At 38.8% G+C, this 13,307-nt stretch overlaps 2 pseudogenes; one reads left to right on the plus strand and one right to left on the minus strand.

Annotated features, from left to right (window-relative positions):
• The first annotated feature begins 1,187 nt into the window (after positions 1-1,187).
• Positions 1,188-2,338, plus strand: LOC139782809 (uncharacterized; annotated as a pseudogene).
• Positions 2,339-10,633: 8,295 nt separating this feature from the next.
• LOC139782810 (uncharacterized) lies at positions 10,634-11,784 on the minus strand (annotated as a pseudogene).
• Positions 11,785-13,307: the final 1,523 nt, after the last annotated feature.

Below are 13,307 nucleotides of genomic sequence, written 5' to 3' on the forward strand. Positions count from 1 at the left end.
CCAATTAAAAATATATTGATGGAATGTTACTGCTAGTTGGTGTTTACTGAAATGTGACAGATAGCTATTCTGATAACACCTTTAATGAATGCTTGATGTCATAACATTTATATAGCAAGTATCCAAACAGCACAGATCTTAAAGAATCCAGAAGACGTCCTAACATCCTAAGGATGTTCCTGGAAATTTGCACTGTCTAGATATTAATTGCTCCAATTATATTTTAAACGGATTGTATAATTAGAAATATTGTATTAATAACGCACAATTTGTTTTAAATGCAGTATTTAGTCACACCTTGAAAATTTAATAATTACTATATTTCTCTTCTATATTAATTTAAATTTTGTAATAAAAATTAAACATTTTTAATATAATTTGGATATAATTCTAGGTATATACTGGAGGATATGAATTTATGCAACCCCAAAAAGTGCAACAAATAGCTTTATACTATTTGGCACATCAAATATCTATGGCCCAAATTGGGGGTAAATTTGATGTAGCAACATCAACTGTTTTTAATTGCATTACTACATGGATAAACTGTGTCTTAAAATTGGTACCTATTTTAATACAGTGGCCTACAATAAATAAAAGAATCAGCATAGAAAACAAATTCAGAAATATTGCAGGTTTTCCAGGTACGTATGACTAAGACTACAGTCCACTTGACGCTACAAATGCTTTGAAACGTTCTTTACGTTCTCCAATAACAGTGACGTCATTCCACCGAGCGACGCGCGTCCAAATTCGATCTTCGTCTTCGATGACGTGGCGTGCGATAAGCAAGACGCTGTGAAAGAGTATTTCTCAATGGGCAGGCACTCGAGCGTCGACTGCTTTTATCTCTGTCAGACGTACGCGAGAATACCTAAACATCTGATACGCGACAACGCGAATCTGCTGATCCTGTTCAAGCAGAATGGTACCAATTTGAAACACGTGTACAACGATCACGTAAATACCGACATGCCGTACGATGAATTTTGCGCGTTGTGTCACGATTGTTGGCAACAAAAGTACGAATTCGCGGTGATAGACAAGGACAGCGCGCTTTCGAACGGTCGATACAGAAAAAGATTTAACGTGTTCGCGATACCGTAAAAGCGATCAGTCGTTGCCGATACCTCGTCGGAGGTGAAACGTTAGCGTTATAGAGATCGACATTCTGCTTTTTTTCCGCGATGGCCGCGATCGACGGGAGCAAGAATATTTGCGAACGTGAGAAGATCGTGAAAGAGATTGCGAAAACGAGTGATTCGATTCGCAAGAAACTTCGCGCTTTGAAGACCGGTAAGATCGAGAAGGACATTGAGTTAGACACGCACTTTAAGCCTCTCATCGGACCGCTGCAAAAGATCGTCGACAACTCGATCGCGGTGAAGGAGGAGCCGGAAAGCGTTGCTGACGCGGGGATGGAAACGTTATCCGTTCAGCAGCGCGAGGAGGAGGAGGAGGATGCTACACCGAAGAGAAAGAGGAAACGATTATGCTCTTCATCGGATCGCTTCGGATCGACGCCGCTTAAATTTCTTAAATCGAAACGATCGAAAGTTGCTCCACTGAATGTACCTGCACTGATAACCTCTACACCGTCCGCGACGACGCAAACCGTACCACCTACAATGTCAGAATTACTCGCGAGCGATGATGTTTCTGAAAGCACGGACGATTCTCTCACGACGTTCGTTCGAAAGCAGTTGCAAACAGCGGAGGGTCGAGAAACGTTTGAAGAAACGTTGCGAGATCACTTGGGTCCACTGAGCCAAAAGTACATTGGGCCTGTTTTGAGCGGCGATCAAGAGAGCGGTATAGACACTGTGTACGGCGTTTATTTCGGCAACGATGGAATGATGCTCGGCAACAAACGTTTTGAGGTGGACAACGCGGATAACGTAATTATTGACGGCGTACGATACATTGCACACCTGGTCTTTACGAGTTGATCTTCAAGAAAATGCCCGATGACGACATCTACACGGAGGACGACATGCAAAAGTACAAGAGCATCCTGTTGACGACAAGCGCGCATAAACACAATCACAATGCACATGCTCAATTACTGAGCAATAAGGGATACAAGTATAAACAGGTAATCGCACCGTTAATATCTGTCGAATCCAGGAAGAAAAAATCTGGAAAGGGATTATTCATGCCTCGCGCGATGACGCTAACCGACAATAAGATCGACTACGTGCACTGGGACGACCCCAACGAGCTGGTGGATCGTCTCCGATTGCTCGACGTTTCGCGCCACGCTGGCAACAATGCCCACGACAACGAGATCATGTCGATCATCGAGGAACTTCGCGAAGCCGGACTTATTATAAATTAAACGGTGCAACAGCGATCCGTTCAGTCAGCGTCGAAATGCCGATTAACAAAGGATTATTCGAGCACAGCGAAGACGCGACAAACTCCATTTTGTACCATCATTGGAGCGGATTAATGAGAAATTTCGTGCGCGAAAAAGCTCTGTGTCGCACCGCTACGGACTTTGACGCAAGATCGCGCAAGATTCGTCGCGTAGCGCAATCTGAGACTGACGGTGACGCGGTTAACAAACTATACGTGGATCAGTGTGCGTTAAAAGTTTGAGAGATCAACGAGTCAGACGAGAAGCTTACCGCGTTCGAGAAAGACGTGCGAGCGTTACAGACTGCGGTAAACGAGTTCCCAGTGAGAAATAAACTTCGAATCGATATCAATTCGATATCGAAACCATTTGTCGAAATTATATCAATTTAAAGATCGATTTCGATTCAATCGTGTCCACGATTTCGAATATTTTTCGAGGCTAAAAAAATCACTCGTTCACCCTTAATCCTAATATTTATTAATATAATTCAAAAGAAATAGTGTAGAAATTTATGTTTTAGCCATAACATTTATTATAAAAGCTATACATAACATTATTACAGTGGTATTTGGTAGATAATCTCAAATCGAATCTACATCGAATCGATATCCATTCGATATAGATTCAATTTGAGGTTATATAAATCTTTGGTACATACAGATTGCGGTCGACTGATGCTACCAATGCTTTGAAGTAGTTTTCTTCTCCTTTCTTTCAAGAAAGGTAGAGGGAAAAGAAAAACGCTTCAAAAGCATTTCAACTTACAAAATAAAATGCAATATTTTTGGTCATGCCCCTCAATCTGTTTTATATTGTAATAATTACTTTATAGAGATAAAGTAGAAGAGTCTAAAGCTAAATAAACATTTTTGTTTTAATTTACGTGAAGAATCTCAAGCTATAATAAGCGTAAAATAAAATTATAGAACATTAGGTTTTTCTTTTTGTATTATATACGCATTAATTAATATAATACAAGTATTTGATTGGCTTTCTCAATTATCTCTTACAAGTATTTCATGGTAACATGTTTTACTGCTCTCCATATACAGGGTGTTCCTGAATGTTTGGTACTTTTCTCATATTTAGATAGAGCGAGCCAAACTGAGTCGAAAAGTCATGTACTATTTTGCAATTTTCGCAATAGTTGATGAGTTATTAATGATTAAAAATCGCCGTATTGGCCCGGCCCACCGCCAAATCCAAGCGCGCGGCGAGATGCGGCCGCCCCGCGGTCGGCGCGCGGGCAGTTGTTTTCTACAAGCGGCGATGATTACGCACGAGCGGCGCGTAACGCCGGGCCCCCGTCCTGAGCGATGATAGTTTCTCGCCTTTTTTAAATAGAAATAAAATTTTCTAACAACATAGAAAAATTTTTTGTGCGTACGTATGTACATACGTGTGTACATGCATACACAGGAAAATATCAATTGTACTGCTTAAAAAAGCGATTACTCAATTTACTTTTTTTCTTTTAGTAAGTAACGGTTGTCTTTAAGAAAGAATATTTTCTTGATAATAGTCTTAAAATGTACAAATTTTAGAAAGAGTCTTTATCATGTACTCGAAAGAAGAATTTATACTCCTTCAAAGAACATAATAAAATTTTATCAAAGAAAAGTCAAAATAATAAATAAAGTAATATGAGGACCCTCGAGATTAAAATAGGAGAAGTCAAGGCTATGAGGGTCAGAGGCAGATCACAGTGCGTAATATCAGAAATAACTGATTTATTCGTCGTTTTGATACATTACATCGATCCGTACGTTTCGGCTCAGTTTTGAGCCATCTTCAGCGGCAGTTACAGAAATTAAGTTACACGTTCTCCGTACCGTATGGTGAGTTTACCGATTTAAAGTATCAGAAACATAGACCAATTGATCCATATCTGTAAATTTGTTCAATTAATGTTGAGATATTAAAAAGATTCCTTAGGAAACTCACCATTCGGTCTGAATAACGTGGAATACAGAGCCATGTACATAATGAATACTCTCTGCGAGAAGACTTGACGATCTTATCGACACGACACATGCACAGCAATGATATGGAAGGTCTTGCAAGAAGAGGCATGTCGTAGGTCAACACACCGGCGAGGATTATAACAAAGCACGATTTGACACCGTCTCAAAATGACACGGATTTTTTACATCATGCATATGTCACGGTTTTGAGCAAATTGTAATCCATGCTCATGAACTTTGGTCGTTGGCAAATCGGGGTTTTACTATTGGTATACATGCAATATTGTGACGGTGTCAAATCGTGCTTTGTTATAATCCTCGCCGGTGTGTTGACCTACGACATGCCTCTTCTTGCAAGACCTTTCATATCATTGCTGTGCATGTGTCGTGTCGATAAGATCGTCAAGTCTTCTCGCAGAGAGTATTCATTATGTACATGGCTCTGTATTCCACGTTTTTCAAACCGAATGGTGAGTTTCCTAAGGTATCTTTTTAATATCTCAACATTAATTGAACGAATTTACAGATATGGATCAATTGGTCTATGTTTCTGATACTTTGAATCAGTAAACTCACCATACGGTACGGAGAACGTGTAACTTAACTTCTGTAACTACCGCTGAAGATGGCTCAAAGCTGAGCCAAAACGTACGGATCGATGTAATGTATCAAAACGACGAATAAATCAGTTATTTCTGATATTACGCACTGTGATCTGCGTCTGACCCTCATAGCCTTGACTTCTCCTATCAAAATAATTAGCAAATCAAATTTTTGTTTTAATTTTATATTCTTAACTGAAGAACTGAATAATTAGAATTTAGAATATTATTTATTTTAAGTAATATTATCAAGAAAACATTTTTTGTAAAGATCATCGTTACTTAAAAGAAGAGAAAACTGAGTAATTGGTTTTCTTAGCACTAGAATGATATTTTTTTGCGTGTGCGTATACGGCACGCCATTTTACTATTTAATACCATCATAAAAATTCTACCAAATTAAATTGATACTCAAAGAAAAGAAATTATTATTATGTCTAGACATACTTATAATTCATCGAATTATTATTAAGCTATAATTGAAAATGCAGAATTACAATTATGTCTAGACAAAATATTATGTCAAGACAAAACAACAAACGTTTGCAGTTAACAATATTCTTTTGTTTTAACGTTGTTTGTCGCTCCACGACAATACGTGCCCAGCGTTCGACGTGCGTGCGTTCTCGAGAATATTTTGATAAATTGTAAGAAAATGTATACTGCTCGAGAGTATACCGACATGCTTATTACGTATGGAATGGCTGGAGAAAACGTCCGTGCCGCCGTTCAACTTTACGCGGAACGATTCCCCGGGCGTGAACGACATCCCGGATACAACGTGATTTTGGGATGTGTCCGACGCGCCAGAGAGACAGGATCTCTTTTGCCAAATTGGCGACATGCTGGTGCACCGTTGCAACGTCGCATAATCGACGAAGAGAGAATCCTCCAAACATTCGAGGATTTCGAGGACAACCCCGAGAACCCCGAGAGACGACCTACCATACGCCGTGTCGCTGGTGTGCTTGGTCTCTCCCAAAGCGTCGTACATCGGGTTCTAAGTCAGGACGGATTGCACCCGTTTCATTATCAACGGGTGCAGCAACTTATTGCAAGAGATGCAGAGCAGCGCGTCTATTATTGTGAAGGTACTTTTATCATCTTTCTTTAATGTTTACGCTGCTTTTAACAAATAATAATTATCGGCGAAATACACAGGGTTCCTCGCGCAGTGTCGGCGGAACGCCCTTTTTTCCGACCGCATCCTGTGGACGGACGAAGCGACATTCACACCAAATGGCGTGTTTAACTCCCATAATTTTGTATTATGGAGAGGTGAAAATCCGCACGCCATTCGCCAAGGCGCGTTTCAATATCGCTGGTCGATAAATGTTTGGGCAGGAATAAAAGCGAACCGAATTGTAAGTAGTAAGTTTATGAGTTAAGAAAGTCCGTCTTTGTCTCCCTCACAGTTTTTTCAAATCACACTCTTTCTATGATTTTCAGATCGGTCCCTACATTCTCCCGCCACGCTTAACCGGGGAAATTTACGCGCGGTTTCTGGAAAATGAGTTGCCCGGTCTTCTCGAAGACGTTCCCCTTCGTGAACGGGAAGAGCTCATTTTCCAGCACGACGGGGCTCCTGCGCATTTTTCGCGACAGGCGCGAAATGTTTTAGACGCGCGATATCCGGACAGATGGATGGGTCGAGGTGGCCCAATCATTTGGCCGGCAACGCCGGATCTTAACTTGCTCGACTATTTCGTTTGGGGTTACATCAAAGATTTAGTCGAGCACAGGCGAGGTGGTACAGAAGCTGAGGTACGAGAAGAAATTCTCGCAGTTTTCGGTACCATCACGCCGGAAATGGCGCACCGCGCGACGCGCAATATTACTCGAAGGGCCGGACTCTGTATACGAGAAGGAGGAAGGCACTTCGAACAGTTCTTGCATTAAAATATTCTCATATTTTAATGCAAAGTGGATTAGACCTACTGGGAATACCACTTAAAAAAAATGCGCCATGCTATCTACCGCAAGGTGGTGTGGAAATGATAGCGCTCTATCATTTTCTTGCCACAGAAAAAAAAATATTTTTTGGCTCGCGATCTTATATCGCGATTGCTATTTATGCACAATTCACACGCAAAAAATATCATTCTAGTGCTAAGAAAACCAATTATTCCATTTCCCTTCTTTTAACGGTTCACAAAGAATATTTTTTTGATAATAATCTTAAAATACACTCATCACTCTCTTTACTTAAAACAAATAATATTCTGAATTCTAATTGTTTAACTTTTCAATTAAGAATATAAAATTAAAACAAAAATTCGATTTGCTTATTATTTTGACTTTTCTTTGATAAAATTTTATAATGTTCTTTGAAGGAGTATAAATTCTTTTTTCCAGTACATGATAAAGACTTTTTCTATTTGTGATGAATACATTTTAAGATTATTATCAAGAAAATATTCTTTCTTAAAGAACCCCGTTACTTACCAAAAGAAAAAAAGGAATTCCAGAATTACAATTGTTTACATAATAGAAATTCAAGTATTAAAATTGCGTACATAAGTAAAATTCGGGAATTACAATTATGTACATAATTTTAATTCCCGAAAATTTTTTATGTCATAACGTAAAATAAATTCAGAATTAATATTTTGTCTAGACATAATTGTAATTCTGCATTTTCAATTATAGCTTAATAATAATTCGATGAATTATAAGTATGTCTAGACATAATAATAATTTCTTTTCTTTGAGTATCAATTTAATTTGGTAGAATTTTTATGATGGTATTAAATAGTAAAATGGCGTGCCGTATACGCACACGCAAAAAAATATCATTCTAGTGCTAAGAAAACCAATTACTCAGTTTTCTCTTCTTTTAAGTAACGATGATCTTTACAAAAAATGTTTTCTTGATAATATTACTTAAAATAAATAATATTCTAAATTCTAATTATTCAGTTCTTCAGTTAAGAATATAAAATTAAAACAAAAATTTGATTTGCTAATTATTTTGATAGGAGAAGTCAAGGCTATGAGGGTCAGACGCAGATCACAGTGCGTAATATCAGAAATAACTGATTTATTCGTCGTTTTGATACATTACATCGATCCGTACGTTTTGGCTCAGCTTTGAGCCATCTTCAGCGGTAGTTACAGAAGTTAAGTTACACGTTCTCCGTACCGTATGGTGAGTTTACTGATTCAAAGTATCAGAAACATAGACCAATTGATCCATATCTGTAAATTCGTTCAATTAATGTTGAGATATTAAAAAGATACCTTAGGAAACTCACCATTCGGTTTGAAAAACGTGGAATACAGAGCCATGTACATAATGAATACTCTCTGCGAGAAGACTTGACGATCTTGTCGACACGACACACAATGATATAAAAGGTCTTGCAAGAAGAGGCATGTCGTAGGTCAACACACCGGCGAGGATTATAACAAAGCACGATTTGACACCGTCACAATATTGCATGTATACCAATAGTAAAACCCCGATTTGCCAACGACCAAAGTTCATGAGCATGGATTACAATTTGCTCAAAACCGTGACATATGCATGATGTAAAAAATCCGTGTCATTTTGAGACGGTGTCAAATCGTGCTTTGTTATAATCCTCGCCGGTGTGTTGACCTACGACATGCCTCTTCTTGCAAGACCTTCCATATCATTGCTGTGCATGTGTCGTGTCGATAAGATCGTCAAGTCTTCTCGCAGAGAGTATTCATTATGTACATGGCTCTGTATTCCACGTTATTCAGACCGAATGGTGAGTTTCCTAAGGAATCTTTTTAATATCTCAACATTAATTGAACAAATTTACAGATATGGATCAATTGGTCTATGTTTCTGATACTTTAAATCGGTAAACTCACCATACGGTACGGAGAACGTGTAACTTAATTTCTGTAACTGCCGCTGAAGATGGCTCAAAACTGAGCCGAAACGTACGGATCGATGTAATGTATCAAAACGACGAATAAATCAGTTATTTCTGATATTACGCACTGTGATCTGCCTCTGACCCTCATAGCCTTGACTTCTCCTATTTTAATCTCGAGGGTCCTCATATTACTTTATTTATTATTTTGACTTTTCTTTGATAAAATTTTATTATGTTCTTTGAAGGAGTATAAATTCTTCTTTCGAGTACATGATAAAGACTCTTTCTAAAATTTGTACATTTTAAGACTATTATCAAGAAAATATTCTTTCTTAAAGACAACCGTTACTTACTAAAAGAAAAAAAGTAAATTGAGTAATCGCTTTTTTAAGCAGTACAATTGATATTTTCCTGTGTATGCATGTACACACGTATGTACATACGTACGCACAAAAAATTTTTCTATGTTGTTAGAAAATTTTATTTCTATTTAAAAAAGGCGAGAAACTATCATCGCTCAGGACGGGGGCCCGGCGTTACGCGCCGCTCGTGCGTAATCATCGCCGCTTGTAGAAAACAACTGCCCGCGCGCCGACCGCGGGGCGGCCGCATCTCGCCGCGCGCTTGGATTTGGCGGTGGGCCGGGCCAATACGGCGATTTTTAATCATTAATAACTCATCAACTATTGCGAAAATTGCAAAATAGTACATGACTTTTCGACTCAGTTTGGCTCGCTCTATCTAAATATGAGAAAAGTACCAAACATTCAGGAACACCCTGTATATGGAGAGCAGTAAAACATGTTACCATGAAATACTTGTAAGAGATAATTGAGAAAGCCAATCAAATACTTGTATTATATTAATTAATGCGTATATAATACAAAAAGAAAAACCTAATGTTCTATAATTTTATTTTACGCTTATTATAGCTTGAGATTCTTCACGTAAATTAAAACAAAAATGTTTATTTAGCTTTAGACTCTTCTACTTTATCTCTATAAAGTAATTATTACAATATAAAACAGATTGAGGGGCATGACCAAAAATATTGCATTTTATTTTGTAAGTTGAAATGCTTTTGAAGCGTTTTTCTTTTCCCTCTACCTTTCTTGAAAGAAAGGAGAAGAAAACTACTTCAAAGCATTGGTAGCATCAGTCGACCGCAATCTGTATGTACCAAAGATTTATATAACCTCAAATTGAATCTATATCGAATGGATATCGATTCGATGTAGATTCGATTTGAGATTATCTACCAAATACCACTGTAATAATGTTATGTATAGCTTTTATAATAAATGTTATGGCTAAAACATAAATTTCTACACTATTTCTTTTGAATTATATTAATAAATATTAGGATTAAGGGTGAACGAGTGATTTTTTTAGCCTCGAAAAATATTCGAAATCGTGGACACGATTGAATCGAAATCGATCTTTAAATTGATATAATTTCGACAAATGGTTTCGATATCGAATTGATATCGATTCGAAGTTTATTTCTCACTGGGAACTCGTTTACCGCAGTCTGTAACGCTCGCACGTCTTTCTCGAACGCGGTAAGCTTCTCGTCTGACTCGTTGATCTCTCAAACTTTTAACGCACACTGATCCACGTATAGTTTGTTAACCGCGTCACCGTCAGTCTCAGATTGCGCTACGCGACGAATCTTGCGCGATCTTGCGTCAAAGTCCGTAGCGGTGCGACACAGAGCTTTTTCGCGCACGAAATTTCTCATTAATCCGCTCCAATGATGGTACAAAATGGAGTTTGTCGCGTCTTCGCTGTGCTCGAATAATCCTTTGTTAATCGGCATTTCGACGCTGACTGAACGGATCGCTGTTGCACCGTTTAATTTATAATAAGTCCGGCTTCGCGAAGTTCCTCGATGATCGACATGATCTCGTTGTCGTGGGCATTGTTGCCAGCGTGGCGCGAAACGTCGAGCAATCGGAGACGATCCACCAGCTCGTTGGGGTCGTCCCAGTGCACGTAGTCGATCTTATTGTCGGTTAGCGTCATCGCGCGAGGCATGAATAATCCCTTTCCAGATTTTTTCTTCCTGGATTCGACAGATATTAACGGTGCGATTACCTGTTTATACTTGTATCCCTTATTGCTCAGTAATTGAGCATGTGCATTGTGATTGTGTTTATGCGCGCTTGTCGTCAACAGGATGCTCTTGTACTTTTGCATGTCGTCCTCCGTGTAGATGTCGTCATCGGGCATTTTCTTGAAGATCAACTCGTAAAGACCAGGTGTGCAATGTATCGTACGCCGTCAATAATTACGTTATCCGCGTTGTCCACCTCAAAACGTTTGTTGCCGAGCATCATTCCATCGTTGCCGAAATAAACGCCGTACACAGTGTCTATACCGCTCTCTTGATCGCCGCTCAAAACAGGCCCAATGTACTTTTGGCTCAGTGGACCCAAGTGATCTCGCAACGTTTCTTCAAACGTTTCTCGACCCTCCGCTGTTTGCAACTGCTTTCGAACGAACGTCGTGAGAGAATCGTCCGTGCTTTCAGAAACATCATCGCTCGCGAGTAATTCTGACATTGTAGGTGGTACGGTTTGCGTCGTCGCGGACGGTGTAGAGGTTATCAGTGCAGGTACATTCAGTGGAGCAACTTTCGATCGTTTCGATTTAAGAAATTTAAGCGGCGTCGATCCGAAGCGATCCGATGAAGAGCATAATCGTTTCCTCTTTCTCTTCGGTGTAGCATCCTCCTCCTCCTCCTCGCGCTGCTGAACGGATAACGTTTCCATCCCCGCGTCAGCAACGCTTTCCGGCTCCTCCTTCACCGCGATCGAGTTGTCGACGATCTTTTGCAGCGGTCCGATGAGAGGCTTAAAGTGCGTGTCTAACTCAATGTCCTTCTCGATCTTACCGGTCTTCAAAGCGCGAAGTTTCTTGCGAATCGAATCACTCGTTTTCGCAATCTCTTTCACGATCTTCTCACGTTCGCAAATATTCTTGCTCCCGTCGATCGCGGCCATCGCGGAAAAAAAGCAGAATGTCGATCTCTATAACGCTAACGTTTCACCTCCGACGAGGTATCGGCAACGACTGATCGCTTTTACGGTATCGCGAACACGTTAAATCTTTTTCTGTATCGACCGTTCGAAAGCGCGCTGTCCTTGTCTATCACCGCGAATTCGTACTTTTGTTGCCAACAATCGTGACACAACGCGCAAAATTCATCGTACGGCATGTCGGTATTTACGTGATCGTTGTACACGTGTTTCAAATTGGTACCATTCTGCTTGAACAGGATCAGCAGATTCGCGTTGTCGCGTATCAGATGTTTAGGTATTCTCGCGTACGTCTGACAGAGATAAAAGCAGTCGACGCTCGAGTGCCTGCCCATTGAGAAATACTCTTTCACAGCGTCTTGCTTATCGCACGCCACGTCATCGAAGACGAAGATCGAATTTGGACGCGCGTCGCTCGGTGGAATGACGTCACTGTTATTGGAGAACGTAAAGAACGTTTCAAAGCATTTGTAGCGTCAAGTGGACTGTAGTCTTAGTCATACGTACCTGGAAAACCTGCAATATTTCTGAATTTGTTTTCTATGCTGATTCTTTTATTTATTGTAGGCCACTGTATTAAAATAGGTACCAATTTTAAGACACAGTTTATCCATGTAGTAATGCAATTAAAAACAGTTGATGTTGCTACATCAAATTTACCCCCAATTTGGGCCATAGATATTTGATGTGCCAAATAGTATAAAGCTATTTGTTGCACTTTTTGGGGTTGCATAAATTCATATCCTCCAGTATATACCTAGAATTATATCCAAATTATATTAAAAATGTTTAATTTTTATTACAAAATTTAAATTAATATAGAAGAGAAATATAGTAATTATTAAATTTTCAAGGTGTGACTAAATACTGCATTTAAAACAAATTGTGCGTTATTAATACAATATTTCTAATTATACAATCCGTTTAAAATATAATTGGAGCAATTAATATCTAGACAGTGCAAATTTCCAGGAACATCCTTAGGATGTTAGGACGTCTTCTGGATTCTTTAAGATCTGTGCTGTTTGGATACTTGCTATATAAATGTTATGACATCAAGCATTCATTAAAGGTGTTATCAGAATAGCTATCTGTCACATTTCAGTAAACACCAACTAGCAGTAACATTCCATCAATATATTTTTAATTGGTGTTTACTGGGATTCACTAATTTTTTAAGGAATATAATTATTATAGAAAATTTAAATTCGCAGACAGCACAAAAGAATTTTTAAAAAATTTAGAACATCTTTTGGACTTTTGTGCTGTCTAGATTATTACCTTTTGTATTTCATTTTGTTGCATTACTAATTGTAATAACTGTTGAAACGTCTCACGTTTTAACCTGAATGTCATAAAAAAAAGTCGTTTTCCGTATATAAATCTACCCACATTTCAGAATAAAGTCCAGGACGAGTATGATGTTGTCTATTTTTTATAAATAATAATATACGTTGTTTCTTTCTTGCATTGCTTACACAAAAGAA

The sequence above is a fragment of the Temnothorax nylanderi genome, unplaced genomic scaffold (genome assembly GCF_030848795.1).
Source record: "Temnothorax nylanderi isolate EJ_2023f unplaced genomic scaffold, tnyl_v1.0 TNYL_tig0441_pilon, whole genome shotgun sequence".
Taxonomy (NCBI): Eukaryota; Metazoa; Arthropoda; class Insecta; order Hymenoptera; family Formicidae; genus Temnothorax; species Temnothorax nylanderi.